Below are 23,990 nucleotides of genomic sequence, written 5' to 3' on the forward strand. Positions count from 1 at the left end.
ATGCAATTAATTGAGAAGCAGTAAATGAGCCTATGAAGCTTGCACTGTTTTCAGTGCTTTTACTTCCCTTCTGCAAATAGAGCCTTTCCATGTTGTGAGTGCCTTCTGCCAGATCACAGGAATTAGTTGTGTTAATATTTATGGAACCAATTAACTTTTTTGTTTTCTTTCTGTCCCTCTAGCTGTGGCTAAGTCTCTGTTCTTCAAATTAACATTAAAAAACCAAAAGACTCCAATTAGCTCGTGGTTGAGCACTACACAAACACAAACATTTTCCAGAGAGCCCAAACCTTCCAAAATGTTGTGCAGCCTGCTCCAGGGGAGGAGGCTGTCAGTGGGAAGAGCTTGAAATGAGTCCTAGCAGTTTGAAGGATGTGTCAGATTGCTCTAGTTTCTTATTATGGTTGGTTCCTTGGCTGTGCCTGCTGTGTAATGCTCACCAGTAGCACTGGTGGAAGGTACATGCCTGCCCTGGAGCAGCCTTTCCATGCTGCTGGATGGATGGAGAGGAGGATATGGCTCAGTGAGGGATCAGAGACTTCTTTGGAGAAGTTCCTGTGGTGCTGCTCTGTGGTTTTGCAAAGTTTTCTTCCAGACTTTGTGGAAGTTGGGTGTTCAAACAAGAGTTTTTTAGATCAAACTTACCAGTGCCTTGTGCCACTGAAGGGCTTGCTGAATTGAGGCCAGGGTGACCCCTTGCTTTCCTGGCCAGGAGTGGTGGGGCATGGCAGCTGCATGTCATGCCTTGTCTTGCTCTGGGTGATCACGACTCCTGGAGCTTTAAAAAGATACTGATCTAGCCTGGTATTCTCCTGTGAAATGAATTTAAAATGGTTGGACAAACTTAGACAAAAATAGATCAGTGCTGCTTAGGAGAGTACTGCAGCTGTGGTGTTACAAAAGAGGGTTATGAACTGAAATCCCTGTGTTTGCTGTACTAATGTTAAAGCTTTAACGTAATTAAGTTATAAAATTGTGAATCTACAAAGAGAGAGGTGGAGTGGCTCTGCACTGGTGCCAAAAGGGCCTCCCAGCACAAGTTCCAATAGTGCAAACCTCTCGTGGGGTGGGAGAGGGGTGGCTCAACCCTGCAGGAATGGAGGAAGCAAATGTGAAGAGGAGTGAGGAAGCACTTGTGGAAAGGGCAGGTTGGTAGCTCTGGAAGTCAGAGCCATTTCCTTGTCACCAGCAGTGGTATGATGTGTCCAACTGTCACATGTCTTTCTGAAATACGTGTCCTGGGAGTTTAATAAACACTCTGTTTAGAAAATTGGTGAAGGGTGGATGGTGTGAGAGGTTTCCCTCTTCTGGGTTGCCCCTTCTGACTTGTCTTGAAGTGTTTCTGAGGTGCAGGAATAAGTGAGCTTTCTCCTTACCCCTCTGGGAAATGCCTGTGTTAAAAGCTGCTCTTTTTTTTTTTTTTCCTTCTATGCTAAATAAATCACATTTCTGATTTACCAAGATAAATCTCTGCCCTGCTAATGTGGGTCTTACTGAGTTCCAGGCTGTGTTACAGGGAGATCTCAAAAGTTCATGTCTGTCATTCAGACCTAGTGGGATCTATAATGTTTTTCTACTCTATGCAAGTTAACCTTTATTCTGGTCTTTGTGAGCAATGTATGGACCAAAGTTTTCTTTATGCTTGGGTGAAAATGTACGTGTCAGCTCAAGATCTGTTTATCCCCTTCAGCATTTCAGAGTGGCACTGCTGATGCTCATATGTGGCATAACTGGTAATAACATCTAATTTGGGGTTAGGTTTTTAGTCAAGTGGCTTGTAGAAGGGGGTTTTGGTTGTTGTTTTTTTTTTTTTTTTATGAAGGTTTTAACACAGTAAATATGCATTCTCTGAGCTAAATGTGGGAAACACAGCTATGCAAGGATTAAATGCAGTGGGTACTGGAATATTCTGGGTTGTTTGAAATGATAATTTGGACAGATTTAGATTGAACTAGCAGTGCTGCAAATGTTCCATTAGGCAAACCACAGAAAATTCTGGGGGAAATCGTGCTGCAGAAGAACAGGCTATCCAAGCAGTTCCTCAGACAAGAAGAGGGACTGTGAGCTGGAAGGTACATAGTGACAGTGATAACCAACTCCAGTGAAATGTGGTGTTGCAGAGAGTCCCAGGCAGGAAATTTGAGGGAAAATGGGGCATACCACCTTGTTCCCTGACCCACATGTGCTCTGTTTTTTGGTTGCTTGGAGAACACACAGCAAATCAATAGATCTATGTAGAGAATTTTGGCTTCTGTTATTGTGGATGTTTGTGCCTGGTGTGGCTGTGCACATGCAAATGCTCTGGGCTGATTTCTGTTGCATTTCCTAGCTCCATGGCTTTTTCACTTTGTTTTTCCTTATGTCTATTTTCCTCTCCAAGGTTATTTGTAAATTCAGGTCACTGAGTGTTCTTATGTAACGGGAATGGGCTTCTTTAGCATGGAGAGGACATTCCCAGCTGCAGTGGGTACAGGCTGTGTCTGTGCACGCAGCAGTTATTTCACAGTGTGGTTGGAGTTGAAATAACCTGGTGTGCCTGTCAACAGGGAGACATGGGAAGGTTTTTGCACACTGCGGGAATTCTGTTGTCAGAAATCACCATTTTAGAATTGCTTTGTTCAGTGACACTTCTGTATTTTGCTCAGCAGAGCCTCTGGCTATTGCTTTTGGTTCATGCCAGTAATTTGTGACTGCAGGGCTGGGCTTGGGTAGGGCTGGGCTTAGGTGTGCTCCTCTGCAGCTGTGTTTGTTGTTTTAGTGTCTGTACCTGAGTGGGTTTTTATTTATGGAAATAGCATGCAGATGTCTAGATACTGTTTATGTGGGAGTTATTCTAACTTTATGTATTTTCTTCCTCCAAAAGGGAGGGCATTGGCCTGTATGGGGTGTAAGTGGCAGGGTTTTGGTAGCAGGGCAGAAGCCAGAGCTGTCACATTCTGAGCACAGCCAGGTCCAAAGAGCTGAAGTGCACCCAGTGCAGCCACAGCTGAGACTGTCAGGCGCAATGGTGCTGTCTCTGGGAAAAGATATCATTAAGAAGGAGTAGGAATAAAGTGAGAGAGCCCTGTAAAGACTAGGGACAGAAAAGGGGGAAAGGAGGTGCTCCAGGTCACCAGGACCCCGGTGGGCGAGTGTGAGGAGGAGGGAGCAGCAGAGAATGACTGTAATGCCATTCCCTGGCCCTGTGCACTGCTCAAGGGAGCTGGGAATGAAGAAGTCACAATGAAGGAGTGGAGCTGAGAAGGGGCTTGGTGGGGGAGAAGGTGTTTCAGTGTTTGTTTTTCATCATCCAATTCTACTTCAGTTGGCAATACATTAGGTTAATTTTCCCCAAGTCAAGTCTGTTTTGCCTGTGATGGTAATTGCTGAGTGATCTCCCTGATGTTTACCTCAGCTGACAAACTTCATCTTATTTTTCTCCCCTGTTCTTTTGAGGAGGGAGGGCACAGCTGGGTGGGCAGCTGGCCAAGATCAGCACACAGCATCACAGTAGCTCAGCAAAAACTGAGATGAAACTCAGTACCAGGTACAACTTTCCCTGTGGTGGTTCCTTACTGTGTTTTTCAGCTGAATGTCTTCTAAATGTCGTGCAGATGCAGAGACACTCTGGTATAGAACTGAATTCCTTTGCTTTTAATTGAGGCTCCCAGGTGTTGAAGCAAGTCATGGTTCCACATGTCTGTGGTACCTGTAACAAGGTCAGGTGTGCACCTGTAACCAGGTACACAGGCCTTGGTGTCCTGAAGGTCAGAATTAGGAACTGCTCCCCTCCCTCTCTTCAGGCAAGGGAAGGGAGCAGAACAGGACACAGCCATACACTCCAGTCTGAATTCAGGGAAGTACAGAACAGACCTTGGGCCCATCTAGGTGTTTCTTCTGCTTGTCTTTGCTGTGTAGGAGGTGCTGCTCCAGCTGTGTCTGCATTGCTGACAGTTTTGTAGCACAAGAGGACGTACCTGTGGCATTGCAGAACAGATCTCTGTTTCAGAGTGTTCTTTTTCAGATGTTAGAAGTGCTCATTAGAGGGCAGCAGAATAAGTCTTCCTTTTTCTAGGTCAGGTCTATATTTTTGATTATTTTTCATCTCTGCAGGGCATAGAACAAAATTTTCCAGTTCCTACTTCAGTTTTTCCTGGTGCATTAAGTGTACAAAACAACAATGCTCATATGAAAACCTTAGCCTGTATAAGGAAATATGGATTATTTATAGTAAAAATTGCTTCTTTGAAGCTTAGGGAGCTTGCAGGCTCATATGAGAGAGAGCTTCTCTAAGATTAAACCACAAATGGTCAGCACAGTATGTGGAAAAACAGCCAAAAGAATATTTCACAGCTAACTTGTTTTTTGCTCAGCTTAATTCTTATTTGACCTATATGTCCATATGCATCTATGGATTTGTTTGCTGCACTCCAGCTGCTGCTGCCACCTTTTCCTGCTTGAAGAAAATGTTAAAGAACCAGTCTTGCTTCATCCAAAAGTAATCTTTAAATGAGATCTGATAGCACACCCCCCACCACCCTCTGGAATGGAAATACTATAAATAATTATGGCACTGTCTTTAAAGGCTAAGTGGGGCTGGGATTTGGAGTCCAGCATCACAATACTTAAAATGCATTATTTATTATGTAACATTCATAGAAGGCCGCTGTAGCACTGTGTAGCCAGGGTGTTTCAGGCTTCTGGAAGAGCTGGGTGCAAGTCCTGGCTAGGAGTGAACATCTCCCATGCCCATCTTACTGGAGATCTTTTGCATGTTGTTGACTTTGGGAAAAGGGAAGCTGGTTCAAGACAGCTGGAATAGCAGGAATTTGTTTTTAGGTTTAGCAGTATCAGCCACTGGTTTCCAACGGCTGACTGATTTTGGAGGGTCCTCAGTGGAAGCCAAGCTTCATTAATTAATCTTTGCTCTTTGGCCTGACGTGGTGGAGCAGGTGGGAGGGTTGGCAGGGCGAGACACGACACCTTTCTCTCTTACCCACAGTGTGTTGTGTGCTTTGCCATCCTGCAGGCTTCTTCATCTCCCTATCCTCTACCCAAAGGTGCCAAGGGACAGGTCCCTCAGGAATTTGTGAGTGCCTTGTGTTCCTCACATGCATGGGGCCTCTACCAAATCACCATGTTCTTGGCTGCTAACAATTTTGTAGCACAGTTCTGCCCTGAATTATTTTTAGGGTGGCAGTATCCAAACCCACAAACTGCTGAGATGGAACAACCTTCTTGATACTGTCAAAATGTTGTTCCTGGCACAGTAGCTTGGATCAGTCCTGCCTCCTGGAGAAGTCCAGATTGTGCTTTGCACTTCTGGTTTGGGATCCACCATGTAGCTGGCATTTCTTCACGTCATGCTGCGACACCTCAGCAAAGTCAGGGCAAATAGGGAGCTCCTCATCAGGGAAGGAAAGCTGAACAAAGCCATAAAAATGTGAACAATGGCTCATAGCTCTTGGCAGCTCTTGGGCCATTAGGTAAAATTAATATCCTGTCAGCAGGGTAAAAAGATGAAACTCAGTCTTAGACCAAGTGAGAAACATGATGAGTCTGTAGGCGTGTGGATTGAACTCCGTTGGACTGTGATCCATATTAGGAAATGAGCAGGCACAGTGCTCATGCCACAGCCTTCTTCATGCAGAGCAACACTCTTCCTGCCAGCATCTTCTGTGCAATGCAGGAAGATTGCTGCCTTCCCTCATAGAATGAAAGTCTCTCCTGGGAGCTAACATGGTATTTTGTTGAGGTTATAGGTGTTCTCAGTAGGTGGTTTTTTTTGGGTGTGGTGAGCCTAAGTATTGCAGATACTGCTTGGTGAGGGGTGTGTAGCTCTTCTGTTCTGGGAGCACTTTCTTCACAGGAAGGATTCCAGTCCTTGTTGCCCTGTAAGCATGGGGACCCTGAGTGAGAGGTGAGGGCATGGATGGGCAGTCTCAAGGTTTGCTGCTGCAGTCCCAGACCTGAGGAGATCAAGGCAATGCCAAATGTCTGGCAGCTCTGAGGGCTGACAAGGAGTGTCAGAGAAGCACAAGAAGTGTCAGAGAATTCATGGTAGTTTGTTCCTTTGCCATCCCCTGTTATTTCTTTTAACATCATGGGTGTTCTCTCCACGGCTCTGTGCTGGCAGCTGCTGATCTCATCTCTGTGTGAGGTGGATGGGGCTGGACCCATTGATGCTTGTGCAGACAGTGTAAATGGGACTTCATTGTCTGCCTGTGCTGCTGGCAGGCAAGAGCATCAAGTACAAAGTGGCAGAGCCCGGTCACTTTTTTAAAATTTGGCTTGCTTTAAAATAGGTTCTACCAGGGAAATGTCATTTGGAAATGGGGAACCGATGCTGACCTGCAGGGCTGAAATAAAATAAAGGTGAAGAGGTGATGGGCTGGAGATAAAAAACCCAACAAAACAGCTTCTACCTCTCTTAGAGAGGCCCACACCTTAATTTTCCTTTTTTAAAAGATTTCTTCTGCATTTAAGTGAGCCAAATGGGTATATTGGAGTAGAGAGGCTTGCTCTAAGACCTTTTCTGAAAAACAAGTCTTGTGTGAGAATCGTTGTGGGCCAGACAAAGAGCTCCCTGACAGGGAGAAGCCTCTCCTCCATGTCAGCAGATCAAGAGTTCTGTGGGAGGTCTGCAGTGAGGTGAGGGTCCCAGGGGTCTCTTGGTGGTGGGATGATGCTCTGTGTCCCTGGAGCCAGCGGAGGAGCAGGAGCAGGGTGTGGATGTGGCTCTGTCCAGGAGGGAGGATGCTGTGTGAGTGTCTGTGTTGTGTAAGATGACAGAGCTGGTGATCCTGTTGGTGCCTCAGGGCTTTTGGGAGCTCTGAATTGTCAGCTGAAGCGGAAGAGCAGTTGAGACAGCACAAAAGCAGCAGCCACCAGAAGTGGCAGTGGCAGCCAGAAGAGATGTGAAGCAGTGTTTGGACCAGTTCCACTTACAGGGCAGTCTGTGCTCCCAGGAGGCGGGAAGGAGACCTGACATGCTTGCGCACCACCTGGAATGAGTGTTTTCACGGGCTTGGCTTGTTGAACTGTTTAATCAGCATCACCACCATGAAAAAAAACCCCATCAGACTGGTAGCTCACTGTGTCATGTTTGAATGCTAGAGCTAGCACGACCTTTTCAAGGTTAAAGTGCCATTATGATCACACAGAGGCTTCATGCAGACATAGGATGGCCTTGATCTGTCCTTGAGGGGCTCCTGCTTGACAGCTTCAGTCTTGACCTTGTGGTGGAGCAGTTCCTTATCAATGGTACTCGGTTGTACAGTGCTGTGGTAGAACAGCCATCTTGCTTCTGGCCTAGACATAAACCCTCTGAGCAGGGAGGGCTGTGTGCTCCTGTGGGGCAGGAGGGGTGCCTGGGTTCAGCAGGTGCTAAGCTGCTATAGATGCTGGGAGTGGGCTCGAGTTCCATCTCCACTCCAATCACAGAACAGAAGAGCAAGGATTTTATGCCTTGTACTTCTCCAGGTGGTTATTTTTCCAGCTCTGTTCTTCAAATATTTCCCAATTTTGAAAGCTGCTGTATGTCCCCCCAAAAAGGGAAGAATGGGAAGTGTTCTGCATTGCCAATCCTGTGTGTCAGGTGTTGCCCAGCTGAGCTGGGGGCTGCAGATCAAACATATGCCTGGCAGAAGCTACTTGGGAAGCTTTCCTGGGTAATCTCAACCTCCTTACTTTATGTTAGTGTTTTAGTCCTCTGTGTTATAAAGCCACTGATGATGCAAGTGGTGTTTGAACTGACTGATCAGAATGTGACTGGATTGAGCTAATAATTCTTAAATTATGTAAATAATGAAAGTCTGCTGGTGTTTTACTGGTTAAGTTGTGCTGCTCTTTTCTGTGTCTAAATCTGAAATTACTTTATTGTATATATTGCCTAAAAAGACTATTGGGTAAAAGAAATGAGTATGATTATATTTAATATGTGTCTGCTCAGTGGTAGAAGATGTGGCTGGACTCAGTGTTTCCTCAGTGCTCCCAAAGTGCAGGTGTGTGGCTTTCCTGGAGTGCAGGAGCTCTGACAGCTGCAGATGGTGGGATTAACTCCTTGACGTATGCTTGTGCAATAGATAGGGCAGCATGGGGAGGGGACCACACCACGCTAATCTGCCACACAGACTTAACAATCAAGGGCAAGCTCTGACATGTGATTACTTTTTTCATTTCACTGTCAATGCATGGAGTGTTGTGAGTGGGGAAACTAACTCATGCCACAGGGAGCCTGAGACCAGGCATGTTAGAGAATCCAAAGAGGAGTGAGTGCCAGGAGAGAAGAATTAATCAACAGTTAAAATAACACAGTGGAAATTTTGCCATGGTCCTAAAGCTCTGAGTAAGGTTCAGAGTAATTACTGCATAAAAAGAATTGATTGGAGCAGTCAGGAAGTGTCTCTAGAAACTCTCCTTCTGCTTTTCTTTCTGCTGTGTGGTAGGCATTGCCCAGGTCCTTGTGACTGTGAAAGTTATGCCAGGTTCACTGAGCTTCCTTAGCACAGGGGCAGGAAAAACCCATGTGCCTCACCTCAAAGGAGGTGTAGGAGCTCACAGCACTGTCTGCAGCCAGTGCTGTCCTTCCTGAGCTTTCACATTTATCTGCAGAATCAGGTTTTTGGCATTGGTGCCAAAAGTGTGAAATATGAGCAATGACTCAATTGATCAGAGCTCTTTTGCTTGGAAAAGAGCTCTGATCAATTGAGAAAAAGAGGAGCTGATGAAGTTTAATCAAATAGGTTTGCCCAGAGACTGAACTTGTTCCCAGTGTCTTCCAGTAAGATAAGCGGGGAAAAAACAAACTGGAAGATGCTGGGTTCAAGGTGGACAGAGATCCTTCAGTAAAATGGCAGTGAAGTTGCAGGACCCCTTGCCCATAGTTGTTCTGAATTTCTGGTGCCCACATGGATTGGAAGCAGAGCCTCCAAAATAAAAATTCATGGGAGGTGCTGCCTGCCAGGGGCTCTCTGCTTGGGCATTGCACCCAGCTGTGGTCAGGCCTGGTCTGTTCTTAGCTCAGTGGTGCTGTTTGCTGGACAGCAGGCTCCAGTTCAAGCCCTCCAAGTGCCTTCTGTTAATGCATTGTGAGGTGTTGGTGTGCAGCCTCTGCCTGTGGCTGGCCACACAAGGTGCAAGGCCAGGGGGCTGCCTGTGGGTGCTCCAGTGGGTGCTCCCTCCAGGCCCCTTTCAGTGACTTCTTTCTGTCCCCTGAAGCTTCAGCTGGAGATTGGGCAGAGGTGCTGCCAATGGTACAGCTAACAAGTGCCAAAGTGGAATTTTCTGCTCCTGCCCTGATCCCAGTCCCAAATACATTCATGCAGTCACCCTGCCCCTTGACTATTTTAGCATAAAGTTGTCATTACAGTATTTCTGTTGCAATTTAAAAACTGGAATGAAAGTGTTAAGAATTTGACCTCATGGATGCTTTTAATACAATTCTGTGGCAGACCTGCTGGAACTGAGAACAGCTGATTAAAATACTTACAGGGTACAAGTTAAGCTTTGGGCTTTTTTTGCCTTTGGGCTATTCTGCCTGTAACGTTTTTGCAACTGCCAGAAAATTGGTATATCTTCCCAGCCTGTTCTGCAGTCATTAGTCTGTACTGACTTTCTTCTTTCCTGTGCTTCCTGCTGTCCTTCAGATCCATCATGGAATTAATTGGTGGGGAAAAAAGAACAGGGAAAGAAATTTGTCCACTGCACATGACAGGAATTTGCTGGCAATGCTATCTCAGGTTAAGTACAGAAATGTAACTTTTTTTTTTTTTTTTTTTTTTTTCTGTAAGCTACCAGGCATTTGCTCTGTGTTTCTTGCTTCAAAATAGGATATGCAGGTTTTGTCTGGAAAATAAGGCCTGTGGCCAAGACTGGAAATGTTGGCTACTTAGCCCTGGGGAGGAGAGAAGACATGACAGTTCAACAAGCAAACAAGGGCAAGAATACAGTAAGCAATAGAAATGCTGACTCTGCTGCCTTCAGGAAAGGGTAACTTGAGCCTCAGTGGTTGGGATGCCACTGTTAGGAGGCCAGGAAAGAGCTACTGTTTGGAAAGCAGAGGCAGGGATCTGTTAGAAAGGTCAGGGACTGATTGGATTAACTAGGGCAGCACTGAAAGCTCATCAAAAAGAAAGTAAGGTGGGGCAAGGCTTTTTTAAACTTCTCATTGTTCTTGCCCAGGGTCAAGCACTGGGAACTCCTTAGAAGAAGCTGGAACTTTCTCTCTATCCCTTTGTCCCAGCAAAGGATGTGTCTGTGCTCCTGGCTTGGGTCTCACTGGAGCCTGGTCTCTGCACACTGCAGAGGTCCCCCAGGCCTTCCTTTTCACCCCATGCCCATTCATAAAGCAGACCAGAGCATTGAGTTCTCTGCTGGGTTTCTCTTCTAATTCTGTTTTCTTCTGTTTGTTTGCTTACGCTGCAATTCAAGCTGTGCCTGTTTATTCCTTGTAAAATTCCTGTATGCACATCTGAAGGCAAGTTTCTGTCATGTTTGCATCTTTGATTTAGAGGCACATACTCCTCTCTGGGCATGTGCCCTGGGCCACACAGGGCAGAGGAGTGGCTGAGGGAGTAGCACTGGTTTTATGTGTATCCTATGCTCTGTCGTGTGCCTGGGACCAGTCAGCAATCTGCTGTTTGCAAACACAGAGCATGTAACTTACAGGGCTGTGGCAATCAGCATACAGAGATGTGTGTCTCCAAATCTTATGCATATCTGCTGTATTTTTTTCTCTTTCTTGAGGTCCCTGTGGGGGAAAGTCTAGTGTCCAGACATCTCAGCATGATTTTTTCATGTCTGCATCTCTGCATGATTTTTTCATGTCAGCACCTCTCCAGGAGCCAGTTCAGGCACTTTGTTGTTATATGTGTCTGAAAGCTGCTGCATCCTTGGTGGGCTTGCACAGCCTCTTACCACCAGCTTCCTGATAGTCTCGAGCTGATAGTTTTTTGTTGTGTAGTCTTGGTGGGCTCATCTTTTCCTAAGCTCTCCCTTCTGGGTTTTGAGGCAGAGCTGTTGACATCCCAGTACCCCTAAAGAGTGAGTAGGAAAGCAAGAGAGGACTGTAGGCACGATGGAAACTCATTCCTGCAACAGTTATGGGACCTTAGGAGGAGAGGGGAGGCACAGCAGGCTTAACTCTACAGATTTAACTCAGTCTGTGGGGAAGAGGAGAAGGAAAAGATGCTGTAGCAGTGTTCATTGTAACTGTTGAACAGACAGGTGTGAGAGACACAGAATTCACTCCCAAAGCTTTTTATTCAGAGTGTGCATCCAGGTTTCTCTGTAGGAGTCCTCTGCCAGCTGCTCTCCTCCTTTACCTTCTGTCTAACAATGGGGGCTCTTCTGTGGCTGAGTGTGGCTGGGAAGTCAAAAAAGTCAAAGTTGAGGTGTTGTGCCAAGTCCTGCCTCTGGTCATCTTCTTTCTCCCATGCCACATGCTGCCTTTTTTCCCCATGGAGCTGTGGCCTCTGCATTTTGGCTGGTTGTTCTTCTAATTAGGTCCTTGGGAAGAGGCAGAACCCAGCTAAGAAATCTGTAGCTAAAAGTACTAAAGGAGAAGGTGAAATAGAGGAGGAAGGAAGATTTTTTCAAGCTGTTGATGAGCTGGTGTTAGAGCAGGTCAAAACCTGCTGCTTGATGTTGATCCCTGAGCTGTTTCTGAAGCTGCTTCTGTTTTTTGCTTCCAGGCTGCCCTCAGAGTCAGAATTGGTGCTGCAATGTTTGATCAGGGACTTTGTTTCTTCCTTCTGATGGTCAGACATTTATTTTTCTATGGTTCCTGTGTGTGGGAGAAATGTGTTTGCAAGGTGAGGGTTGGGGTGGGTCTACCAATGATTTTCACATTTCTCATGGCTTGGCTGGTGCTGTCACTGCTGCATCTCTTACAGTGACAAGATCATCCCTACCCACCCAGAAGGCTTGGCATAGGAGCTGGTGTGCTCTGTCAGAACAAAAAGAGTATCCAAACTGGGCACTCCCATCTTTTGACAGCAGCCAGCAGGGCAAGCCTTGGGAGTATAAAGCAGCACCTTCCTCAAAATGCTTAGCTGGGTACTTAAAACATTCAGTGCCTAATAACTGTTACAAAAAACAAACTAGCGAACTGCACAGGAGGAAAGCTGTAGGTACCACTAGGGCCAAATCCATTGAGTCCCCCTGCTCCTCCAGCTGGGAGAGGTTCTGCAGACATTCCCTCTGTCCTTGCTTGTGAGCCTGTCCTGAGGACTTGGGTGTGCTTGTGTGCTCATTCATGTCAGGCTGCTAGAGATATGTTGCTACTGATGAATTTGAACTTCTGTCTAAGATAGATTGTGGGTACTTTAGACCCTGGGACTGAAGGCTGAAAGATGAGTCCAGCTGTCTGACAGAGCTCCCTGTGCTCCTGACCACACACAGCTCCCTTGGTTTGGCTCAGCTCATTAAAGAAGCAGGAAGCTGACCTGGTGCAGGGCAGTTGGGTTTGTGTGCAGGACCTGGAGGAGTCAGGGTGGAAGACTGAACAAGTAATGCTTGGATAAGCTAAGCCAAGCTAAGCTCTCATTTACCAGCACCCTGAGCTACTGTGGAGTCTGCTTGCTGTTGTCTCTGTGCCAAGTTTCCAAATGTCATGTGTTGATACTGCCCATGGTATTGATACTGCTTCACATTCCATGTCGATCTTTCCAGGGGAAGCAGCCCTGCCTCTGTGTCATTAACATGGAAGTCAATTACGGTTGATTTTTTTTTTTTTACTTTAGTTCCATTAGAGCCAAGCAATCCAATACTGCATTCAGTATTCCCTGGAGCAAGTCAGCACTTTGCAGACCCCTTCCCTGCTCCCCAAAGTACCCCCAAGCATCCTGCCAGCATCACTGCAGGAGCTGAGAGTGTGTCTGCAATCCCTTTAGCAGTAGGTGGGGCATTGGCATACAGAGACCTTGGAGTGGTGTTCTGGAGATGTTGCCTGTACAGGCATGTGGTGGAAGAGGCTGCCAGTTTGCCAGGAGAGCAGATTTACTGAACAGAGAATTTAGTAAATGAAATCAGGGCTCCTTCCTCCTCACCCAGCTAAGGGTGAGGGCTGCCTACCTCAGGTGTGGTTGAATACACTCAGGCTTTTTGACTGCTGACATGTTTTTTTGGAATGGGTGTTTTGGTGAAATCCCAGCTTGATTGTAGATGCTAAAGCACTATTTCTGATTAATGGAACTTGTTTTGAGGAGGTGGGGGGAAGCAGAGGTTTGACATTTCAGCTTGTCCTTGAGCTGTGCAGCTCTCTGAACAGTGGTGGCAGGGTGGTCCTTCCTACTGGTGGAGTATCCTCTCTGCTGAAAAGGCAGCCTGAGATAGCTCCTTGCCAGTGTTAGAAGGGTGCATTCAGGGCCATCCAGAAAATCCCTTTACTCAGGTCTGGATTGCAATGTACCCTTTAGATGCTAATTTAGCAAATCTTCCAGGAAGAGGCAGGGAAACTGTTAGCTGGGAAGAATACTTCTGTGGATCTTCAAAGGATTTCTCATGGTTTTGCCCTTGTGCTTTCATTGTATCCTTGTATTTCTGGACACTTGTGAACAAGGGAGGGCTTCAGGAATAAATTTTAGACTTTTTAGTCTTTTCCTACTTTGGGCAAGTGCAAGTCCATATTGCTGTTGGAAGAGTTGTTACCACAGGAGATAGAGGGGTGCAGAGATCAGGCTTGGATGTTACTTTTGGGTCAGCTGACATGTTTCAAAAGTCATAGGTTAATATTTTTCTGGAAAACACTGATTGGCATAAGCACAATTGCTTCTCAAATGGAAGTTGATGGAGTGAAGTACTTGATGCCCTTATAGCAAACTGGACACTGAGGAAGTAAATAGGGAGAGTTCTCTCTGCTCCCAGCTCTTCTCTGCCTCCTGCTGTGCCCCTGAGTGCTTATTCCTTCTGAGCTGATGGGAGGAGAGCATCTGTCCAATCTGTGCCTCATGTGCCCTGTGGAGAAGAGAGGGCTTAGTGAGTAGGTGCTTCAGGCCACCAGGCTAGGAGCAGAAATGATCCCCCTGCCAGCTCTTCTCCCTGTCTGCCCAGATGGGCTTTGGTTTTGCTGTGGCAGCCCCACTTCTCTGCTTTTGCTCTGACCTTTCTACTGGAAGACAAAGCTCACTGAACATTTAATGGTGTCCTATGGGTGTCCACCTTCCTGTAATATCCTTGTTTCTGCCCCTTCCCTTGCTGTTCCTACTTCTCCCCTTTTTCTCTCTGCAAGAGCTTCATCCTTATGTTCCTGTCATTTGCAACTATGATTTCAGCCTGTTTTGACAGTCTTCTCTTGACCTTCATGGCTCAATTCTTCCTCCTTCGCTGTGGAGACATTTGTGATGTGATCTTTTCTCTCCTCTCTGTGCTGCTGAAGCTCCTGTATGTAACTCCCCCTTATTGCTGATCCTGTGATGGTTTTGTTTTTTTTTACCCTGGAGTTAAATATCTGCAAAGTCTACTCAATGCAGTTTCTGGCTGGCATTGTTGCCTGGAAATATAATTAAGTATTGATCACTGGGCATTCAGCAGTCAAATGAGTTAATATATTAATTATGTGTAAGAGGATGTCATTCCAGTAATGTTTGTTACCTACTGGCTGGCATAGCGTGTGTGTGTTGAGAGGAAGGGTGTAGATGGACCTTGCAGTGGTGTTTGCTATTTCTTTTGCCTTTTAATGGTTATGAGTCCCTTGACCAGTGGTGCTCTCTGGGCATTGCTCTTTTGCTGCTGCTGTTGTTTCTTGCCTGTTCCTGCTCGTTGTTCTCTGCTGATGATAAATTTTCAGAAGCCTTACACTACCTCAGTGGTTACTTCTAAGGGCAGCCAGGCTGGAGTAATCCCAGTTAACATCTTGCTTCCAGAGGCTTCCTGGAAACGGCAGTGCCTCCTTGACTCAGACTATGTGCCAGTGGTTGACTTGATTGAGGAGCTGAGCAGCTACTGGCTGGAAGATGTGTCTGTCTGCCAAGCCTCCACATCACAGAGAGTGCAAAAAAATCCACCTTGTCCTCCTTGCTCCCTGGTGGTCTTCACTGCTCTGACTCCCACCCCACCCTTAGCCCTAGACAGGGGATCCATTGTGGATATGTGGCTTAATATGGAAAAAAAATGTTTGCTACCAGTTCACATTGGATTCTGTCCATTAAAATTCTTGAAAAACCTCTGGCCAAAGGCAGCTTTTAATAGGAGCTGTGTGATTACCCTGAAACAGTCCCTGCCAGCTTCCCCTGTGCCACAACTGGTGTGAAACATCTCATAGCCTGACCTCAGTGTGTGTGGGGGGAGATTATTCACGTGTCCAGAGAAGGGCAGTGGAGCTGGGGAAGGGTCTGCAGCAAAAGCCTGATGAGGAGGAGCTGGGGGAGCTGGGAAAGGGGCTCAGCCTGGAGAAAAGGAGGCTCAGGGGGGACCTTCTCATTCCCTACAGCTCCCTGACAGGAGGGTGCAGCCAGGTGGGGCTTGGGCTCTGCTCCCAGGGAGCAGGGGACCAGAGGAAATGGCCTCATGTTGTACTGGGGGGGTTTGGGTTGGATACTGGGGAAAATTCTTCACTGAAAGACGATCAGGCATTGGAAGGTCCTGCCCAGGGCAGTGGCAGACTCACATCCCTGGAAGTGTTCAGAAGGTGTCTGTGGTGCCTAGGGACATGGCCTAATGGTGGAACCTGCACTGGTGTTAGGATTTGATGATCTTACAGGTCTTTTCCTGATATCCAACCTAAACTTCCCCTTCTTCCCTGGACTCAGCTCCCTGCCCCTTCCTCGAGTGCTGTCACTGGTCACAGGAGTGAAGAGGTCAGTGTCTGCCCCTCTGCTTGCCCTCAGGAACATGTTGAAGACCACAGTCAAGTCTCCCTTCAGTCTTGCCAGGCTGAACCAAGTGACCTGAGCCCCTCCTCATAAGGCTTCCCCTCCAGACCCTTTCCCATCCTTGTGGTCCCTCTTTGGAAGCTCTCTATCAGCTTGATGTGTTTTTTGGTACTGTGGTGCCCAAAACTGCACACAGGACTTGAGGTGAGGCCACACAGTGCAAAGCAGAGTGGGACAATCCCTTCCTTTGACCAGCTGGCAATGCTGCATGATTTTCTTTGTTTTATTAGTTTCTCTTCTTTCCCCAACACTTGCCATCAGGTTAAGTGTGCACTGGCTTTGCTTAGCAGGATGGAAGGGCTGAGCCCTGGGGCTCCTCCTGCCTCTTTTTTCCATCTCCATCTGAGGAAAGGTCCAGCTGTAGCTCTTGCTACCGACTGCATCCCTGCCCTGTCAGATGATGAAGGGAGTGGTTCCTGCAGGCACTTGTTTCACCAAGCTGCACAGTGAGCATGGTCTGGTTGCCTGTCCTTCCTCATTTCAGTTAAAGGCATGATTCCAGATGATGCAATCTGTCTGAATCCCTCCATGGCCTGTTTTTCCCAGCAAGGTGGCTTTGAATGCTAAACCTGGCTCCAAGAAATGAGAAAAACTGGGTATTTCTACAAACAAAGAAATGAATCCATGGAATGTATTGTGTGTAGGAGTGGGGGGAAGGTGGGGCTCTGCACATAACAGATCCTGGTGTTTGCTGTAATCCCTGAGAAACAGAAACAACTCCACAACTCGTTCTGGATGATGTCTCATACCTCCTCCTGTGTGCAGCTGGTCTGCTGCCAGTGCTGCAGTGGCAGCTGACATTGACATATTTGTCTGTCTGCCTTGGAAGTCTGTCCCTCTGTCCTCTGAGCATCTTGAAATCCATATTTTGTTTCCCTCTCTTTCCCTATTTCTGTCTGCTCTCTCACCTTTCTCCAGCACCCCATCAGGCCACTGCTTTGGCTTTGAGGGGAAATGCAGCATGAAATGCTGCCTGAGGCAGGCATGGCTGGAGCTAGATGATCTTTAAGGGCCCTTCCATCCCACATAATTTTGTGATTCTGTGATAAAATGCAGTGTCTCCACTGAATCCATCCACTGGGAATGTAATAACAAGTACAGCTGAGCAGAGCTGCCTCCCCTAAGGTGCTGAAAGAGCATGTATGAAGGCATAGGTAAAAGAAACACCAGATGCCAAAAACAGTATGAGAGGGGTTATAGGAACCAGTGGCTGGAGATGGAAAACTTCCCTAGGGAATGCCAGTTTAATTGTCTGCTAGCTAATATGCAGTTAAAAGACAAGGAAATTAAGGTAAACTGTTCTTGCTTTTTAGATAAATAAGAAGCACCAGATAAAATCCAGTAGTGTAACTATTTCAGATCTAGATCTTTCACTGTGTAATACTGCAGAGATACTGAACTACTGATTTTTAAAGCTTCTCAAAGGACAGGATAGTCAAAGGTAATCTTATTAGCAGGAAAGGAAAAGATATTTTGGGGAAAATCTCTTTCAAATGCAGGCCTGTAAGGCATTGTCAAAAAGCATAGTAATGTTTCAGTGTTCTGCTTCCCTCAGTAAGCCCCAAGGAGAGACTTTACCCATTGGTAAACATGAATTACTCCCAGTCCCAGAATAAATCTCATTGCAGAGATTGGTTGCTGTTCAAGCTTTTATAGAGGTGGTATTCTGTTCTTCTCACTGCCCTTTATTGAAACTGCAACATTCACACAAATAGCTGAGGTGCCTGTATCTCTGTTGCTAAAATACACGTTTTTATCCTCTTGCCAACTGTCCAAATAGTGCTGCAGACTCACTGGAGTCTACTTTGGTGGTCCACTTTGATCAGATAAAGCAGGTTGTTTAGGACTGCATCTAGTCAGGTCTTGAATAATTCCATGGGTGGAGACCTGGGCGCTCTATAACCTCCTGACAATTAAAAAAAATCAGGAAAATGATCCCAAAAACTGTATGCTCCTTGTCTCTTGTCACTGGGCAACATTGGGAATAGTCTGTCTCCCTCCTCCTCTTCCTTTCCACCAGGTATTATGCACATTTATGGGATTTCCTTTGAGACCTCTTTTCCAGCCTTTCCTTAAGTAGAAGACACTCCAGTTCTTTAATAATTTTATTGGCCCTTAGCTGGATTAACTCCCCCAAGTGTGTCTCCATTGTCCTGGGGAGCCCAGGATTGGACCCATCACTCCAGATGTGGCCTCACACATCCAGATGTGGGGCAGAGGCGCTGCAGATGCTGTCAGACCTGCAGGAGCAGGGAAGCAGGTATAGTGGCTGTAATCCCAAGGAGGGTCACGTGTTGCATATCTGCAAAACTTCTGCCAGGGCTGGGTGCTGCACCTCTGGGAAGGCTGGTCTTTGGGGAAATGAGGATTGCCTGTGCTCCCAGGGAAGCTTTCCCCCAAGAGTCTGGTCTTGAGGAATGTACATCCTGTTTTATATATATATATATATGTATTCCTACATCTTCCCCTATGTCTGAATTGCAGCAGAGGAAGCTGCTTTAACTGGATGGCAATGCTTAATGCCCCTGTAGAGGCTCACCAACTTTTGTTCTTCAGGAATATCTTGAGCCAGTTGCTGTTGTTTCCTCTGGGGGAGGCAGGATCCAGGCTTCCCTGGTGCTGCCTGAAGCAGCATTTGGCCCTAGCTCCACTGTCTGCACTTGCTGGAGATGTTTCTCTTGGGCTTATTTATGGGGTGGTGGAAGCAAAGAAAACATGGTTGATTCTCCTCTCTTGATGGGGCCAGGGCTGTGAAGTTGCTCTCAGAAGCTTCTGGTGGGGTTTCTCTGCTCACAATGTTCAGGCAGGATGTTGGAATAGTCAGGTTTCTTGTCTGTGTGGTAAATCCGAGGCTGCTGCAGACCTACAGGTCCCTGTACCAGCTTGACTGCAAGAAGGCTTTGCCATTCATATAACATAGAGTTGTTAAGGTTAGGAAAACTCTGTGAGTCCCACCATTCCCCCTGCACTGCCAGGTGTGCCCCTAAGCCATGTCCCCAAGTGCCACATCTGCACCTTTTGAATGCTTCCAGGGCTGGTGCACTGATGCTGTGGGTTCTGCTGCTCTTGTGGCTCTTGAGTGACCTTCTGTGAGGCTGGAAGCTGCAGCAGAGCTTGCTGAGAGCTGCTGGGCATAAAATGAAATTCACTGTGATCACAGGTATTTAAGTTGTTTTTGGGGCTGCACAGAGAGGAAATATATGCCAGTGACAGCAAGGAAAAAGTCATCTTTTCTGCCATGCCATTCCTTGACAAATGAGAATGTTTGCACTGTGTAATTTATGATACTTTTGGAGAACTCTTTCATTGGAAGAAATGCACACACCCTTGTTGCATGTACATGGAAAGGAGTGCTGGGGGGGTTGGGGGGAGTTTAAACTGTCTTTTTTTGTAAGCAGACTCATTCTCCCAAAGCTGGAAATCTGTTTCTTGAAGGAGATCACACCTGGTCTTGGCAAGCCCCTGACATGGCATGTGTTTCCCAGGGCACCTGTCTGTGGGTGAGCCTTTCTGTATTTGTTTTGTGGACTTTGAAGTTTTCCATGTCAGGGAGTACTGAGACCTGTCCTTTTTTTTCCCCTTCCTTTCTTCTTTTTTCCCCATGGCAGGGGCTTGTGGTGAGTTAGTCTTTAAGGTCCTTTCTAGCCCAAGCCATTCTATGATTTCTTTGATTCTCTGAGCCTGAAATAGCAATACCAAGCTCCTGTCTTAGACAAGGCATTCTGCAGTCCTTGGCTCAGAAACCCGGGTTCCCTGTGGCATTTCAGCCTTGGTTATAAAAATAACCTTCAGCTGCACAAGTGGCTTTAGGAGCAGTGACACACTGGGCCACCTTGAGCAGTCTCTGTGTGCCTGTCTGTGCCTGGGGCAGCCTCTCTTCTGGGGAGGGCTGCTCAGAACATGCAGGATGAGGACCTAAAATGGACCAAGCCTTGGGCAGAGGAGGAGAAGGAGGTGCTTTTACCTTGTGCAAGGGGCTGAGTGTGCCAGCAGCACTTCAGACACGTGTGTAAGGACAGCCTTTGTCTCTGGGGTTGCCTTTCACAGCCTGCTGTGCACATTGTGACTTCCCAGTCATCTCCTGAGGGGATGTGCTCCCCCCCTCTAATGGAACATCACTGTGTGCCCCTGTGAGCTGAGGCTGAGCTGGGCTGCTCTGGGAGGCCTTGTGCCTGTGCTGGGGCTGCTTGGAGCCTGGGGATGTTTACCAGGCCTGACAGAGCCATGACCTTGCTGTGAGGACACAAGCTGCACTGCTGCTCTGGGCTTCCAGTGGGAAGCCAGTCTTGGAAGTAGGCTGTGCTTCAGATAACCAGATCTGAAGGGGCAGAGAAGGCAGATTCCACTTTTTGTAGGATGCCTTTGTTATAGATAATTAATGTAATAGTTGGCTCTCACAATTAAGTGATAGATATTATATAGTTATATAGTGATGTTATTGTAATATGTCATTCCATAGTCCTTTTTGCTTCCCCCCCTTGTAATAACAGCCTTGGTAGTCAGGACATTTAGAGGAGGCTGGCTTGTCACCAGGGGCTAACATAATAACACCTGACCTCCAATCAATGTAAAAAGTAGTCTCCACCAATGGATGGCAGGGAAAGAGTTGACTGACAAAACTTCCAGAGGAGCTAAAGATATAAAAGGCAGAGCATCTATTTTGTAGAGGAGCCATGTGGCTGGTAGTCATGGTGGGGGGGGGGGGCTTCCAGCACTGTGCTTATTCCTTATTCCTTTGTTGGAATTAAATTTTAAAAGTGAGGGTCATTTCTCACACCTTCCATGTTGGGGCAGGAAGAGTGCATGCATGCTGGTGTAATTATTAAGTGTGAACAGAAATCATGTGGCTTATTTTAGATCATGAAAAGCAAATGCTGTATCCATGGAGAAACCTGCCCTGGCCCAGCAGGAGCTGGCACCTTTTCTTCCAACACTAGTTCCCAAGCCTGCTCAGGGTGCGGCAGGGATTGGACTGGGCAAAGCCCAAATGTGTTTTCTGTGCCCCATGCATACAGGTACCAAGCTATCTCTGAGGGCTCCCCTAACAGCAGGAGGACCAAGAGTTTGGATACAGCCCCCTGCCTCTGTCCTTGCCACCACCAAGCCTTTGTCACACTAGTGACCCTTGTGCATCAGTGCTTTTGGGAGCTGTTGGTGGGATGAGGGCAGGGAGCTGTGGAGCATCCTCTCTGCCAAAGGACATCTTGGCTGGCTTTTTGCCTGGCCCATGTTGTCCCTCAGCTCTGTTCCTAGAGGAATAGCAACACCTTCAGGGGTCATGCAGTGACAGCTGCCAGGTCACAGCACTGTTGCCTGTGCCCCAGGAGACTGTCCTTAGCATTTCCCAGGCTCTTTATTGGACAAGAACAGTGCACAATTTACAAGTGGCTCTATGTAATTTAAGAAAACAACCCCAAACCACACCCAATACTCTGCTTTTGGATCTAGTCTGACTTCCTTCATTAACTCATCCCACAGCTGTAGGCATATGCTCGTTCTTGCTGTTACACAACTGAGGCTAAAATTAAAACATCTGTTGTTATTTAACTTCGGTTTGCCAAAATACTATGTTTTGAGCAGCAACAGCTTTACTGTTATGTATCATTGGGGTTTTGGAATATTAATTAATGTTGCATGTTGTTTCTTAATGTCTCATAGCCCAGGAGGAGCTTTGCAAATGCCTGGTGCTGAAGGACCCTCCTCTGTCCATGTGGCATTGCACAGGTTTATTGAATATTTCTGGGAATGGCCAAATGCTCCAAGTAACGTAGTTTCCTGGAACGGTCAAACCCTCTTGGCTGCAGAGCCAAAACTAAATAGTGGGATCTTGGGGCAGGGAAGCCTGTAGTGTTACAGCTTTAACTCACTCCAGCTTCTTTCTGAATGCCTAGAAAAGATTAAATGGGGATTTCTAAGGTGGGATTTCTAGATATATTTAGTCTAAGGATTTCTTTATGAAAAATAGTCACATATATATATATATATGTATGTCTGTATGTGTATATCTATTCTATTTTTACTTTTAGTCTGAGTTCTTTACCAAAAAAACCCTCAAGATCTTTGAAATTAAGGAAGCCATCCTCAAAAATCTGCTTCTCTGTCACGAAAGCAGCATCCTGAGTATTGCCAGGAGTAGCACCAAATGCTTGATGTAGGTGGCAAAAAGCTACTGTGGTTTTTTTTAACGTGTTTCTATCTGGCATGTCTTGTACTGCACAGATCAGAGGGAAGAAAGAAGAAAGCATGTTCTTGCTTAAATCAATGATTGTCAAATTTACAGTATGGATATTATCCTTAGCTAGTGTAATGGGGTTTGCTCACCTTTCCTTCATTCATAGGGTTTCAAAGGCAAGTGTTGTTAAATTACCTGTGGAATGGGCTGGAGAGGGGGATTCAAACCCTTCTGATTTCACAGGAAAATAATTAAAACGGAGCAGTGATTTGGCTTGATCTCAGAGGTGCTTGCAAGCTAAATAAAAATAAAAGGCTACCTTGGGGACAGTCTGTGCTGTTAATTAACTAGCTCAATTCTGCCTTCGCTGGCCTCCAGTGGCTTTCCGGCGGTTTTGGCACTCGGCATCGCAACTGGAAGCTGCCAAACACAACTTTGCACCTTCAAGCAGCTGAACAGCCTTCTGAGGGCAGGCTGGGATATGGAAATTGGAGTGTCTAGGGAGCCAAGTGATGGAAAAGGGCAGGAACTGGCTGCTGGCAGAGGAGGGATGCAGCTCCTTTCCCTCAGGCACTCTCTGGTTATCTGTGGCCACCTTCCCCCACCCTGGCCAGCACCAGGGTTGGGTTCCTGCCAGGAAAACAGCTTTTGTGTTTCCTTAAATATTCCACTAGTGTTTTGGGGATAAAATACCAACCCAGACCTGAATTGCTGTTATTACTAGAGTTGGCCAGCTGGCTGAATTGGGCCTTTTTATTTTCATTAACAAATGCTGCCAGGCGATGTTTTTCCAGTGAAGTCATGAGTGTGTTTCCAAATGAGGGGCAGATCTTCCCAGCATTGCCATGGCTGAAATGTGGGCAGGCTGGAGCAGCTGTGGTGTCCTGTGCAGGCAGCCTTCTGAAGATCATTGGGGTGGGATAATAATTCCATAATAATAATATGTATGTGATAATTGACTGTCATTCATCCTTTTTTTCCTCTGAAACCACAGAAATGCGGGGTGATGGGGGTGGGCATAACTCAGAGCTGGTTATTGGATCATGCAATTTATTCTTTCAGCATCTGCTTTGATACCACAACAAATGTGGTTTTAGTAAGTGCTTTTTGGGAATTTATTTTTCTGGGAAATGAAGCTGTGGAAGCTCCAGCTTCATTCTCCCTGTCTTAGAAACTCAAAACATTGTTGGTTTTGTGGGAAGGTCGCCTTAGCCTCAGCAGGTTTGTTCTGTTCTTAAGAAATTATTAAAGGATGCTTTTGTTTAAATCATCCTAAAGGATCTGTAGCTTCAGAGAAGTTATCCTTAGTGAGTTGTTTTCATAATTGTATTGAATTCCTTTCTTCTCTTTCTTTTGGGGGGGAAAAAGAAGTACTTGTTCTTCTCCAGATTTAAGAATAAGCTAAAGTGAATGGCATGATCCTTAGGGAGCTTGTTACTTTATTAGAATTCTGGTATTTCTAGCACATTTCAGGAGAAAAGTTGGCTAAGGTCAATTTTGGTTTAAACACGTGAGATAAGATACAATTTTATAGCACTTGGAACAGATGTCCAGTAAAAATATTTGTGATGATATTTTTCTTTATATTGGACATCAGTGCTTAATAACAGCTGCTTTCCAAACACTGAATTTGGTAAATAGTAGGTACTAGTCTTTTTTACTGGCTGCCAGTGACCAGCTGCTCCTTAGGGCTGCCCTGGATATATTTCAGAAATTTCTCCTTGTGAGGGTGGGGAGGCCCTGGCACAGGCTGCCCAGGGGAGCTGTGGCTGCCCCATCCCTGCAAGTGTTCAAGGCCAGGTTGGACAGGGCTTGGAACAAGCTGCTCTGGGCCCCACAGCAGGGGAGTTGGAAATGGGAAGAGCTTTGAGGTCCTTTCCAATCCATACCATTCTGTGATCCTATGCTGATGATCTGATCTGCTTATTTGTTTGTTGTTTTTTAACTTGCAGCAAGGCAGATTTGAT

At 46.4% G+C, this 23,990-nt stretch overlaps 1 protein-coding gene across 2 annotated transcripts in view; it reads left to right on the top strand.

The window, feature by feature from the left end:
* The window catches only part of SLX9 (SLX9 ribosome biogenesis factor), a 40,397-nt gene that overhangs the window by 8,522 nt on the left and 7,885 nt on the right, over positions 1 to 23,990 (top strand). The gene's annotated exons all lie outside the window — the stretch shown is intronic.

Source organism: Molothrus ater, chromosome 7 (genome assembly GCF_012460135.2).
Source record: "Molothrus ater isolate BHLD 08-10-18 breed brown headed cowbird chromosome 7, BPBGC_Mater_1.1, whole genome shotgun sequence".
Taxonomy (NCBI): Eukaryota; Metazoa; Chordata; class Aves; order Passeriformes; family Icteridae; genus Molothrus; species Molothrus ater.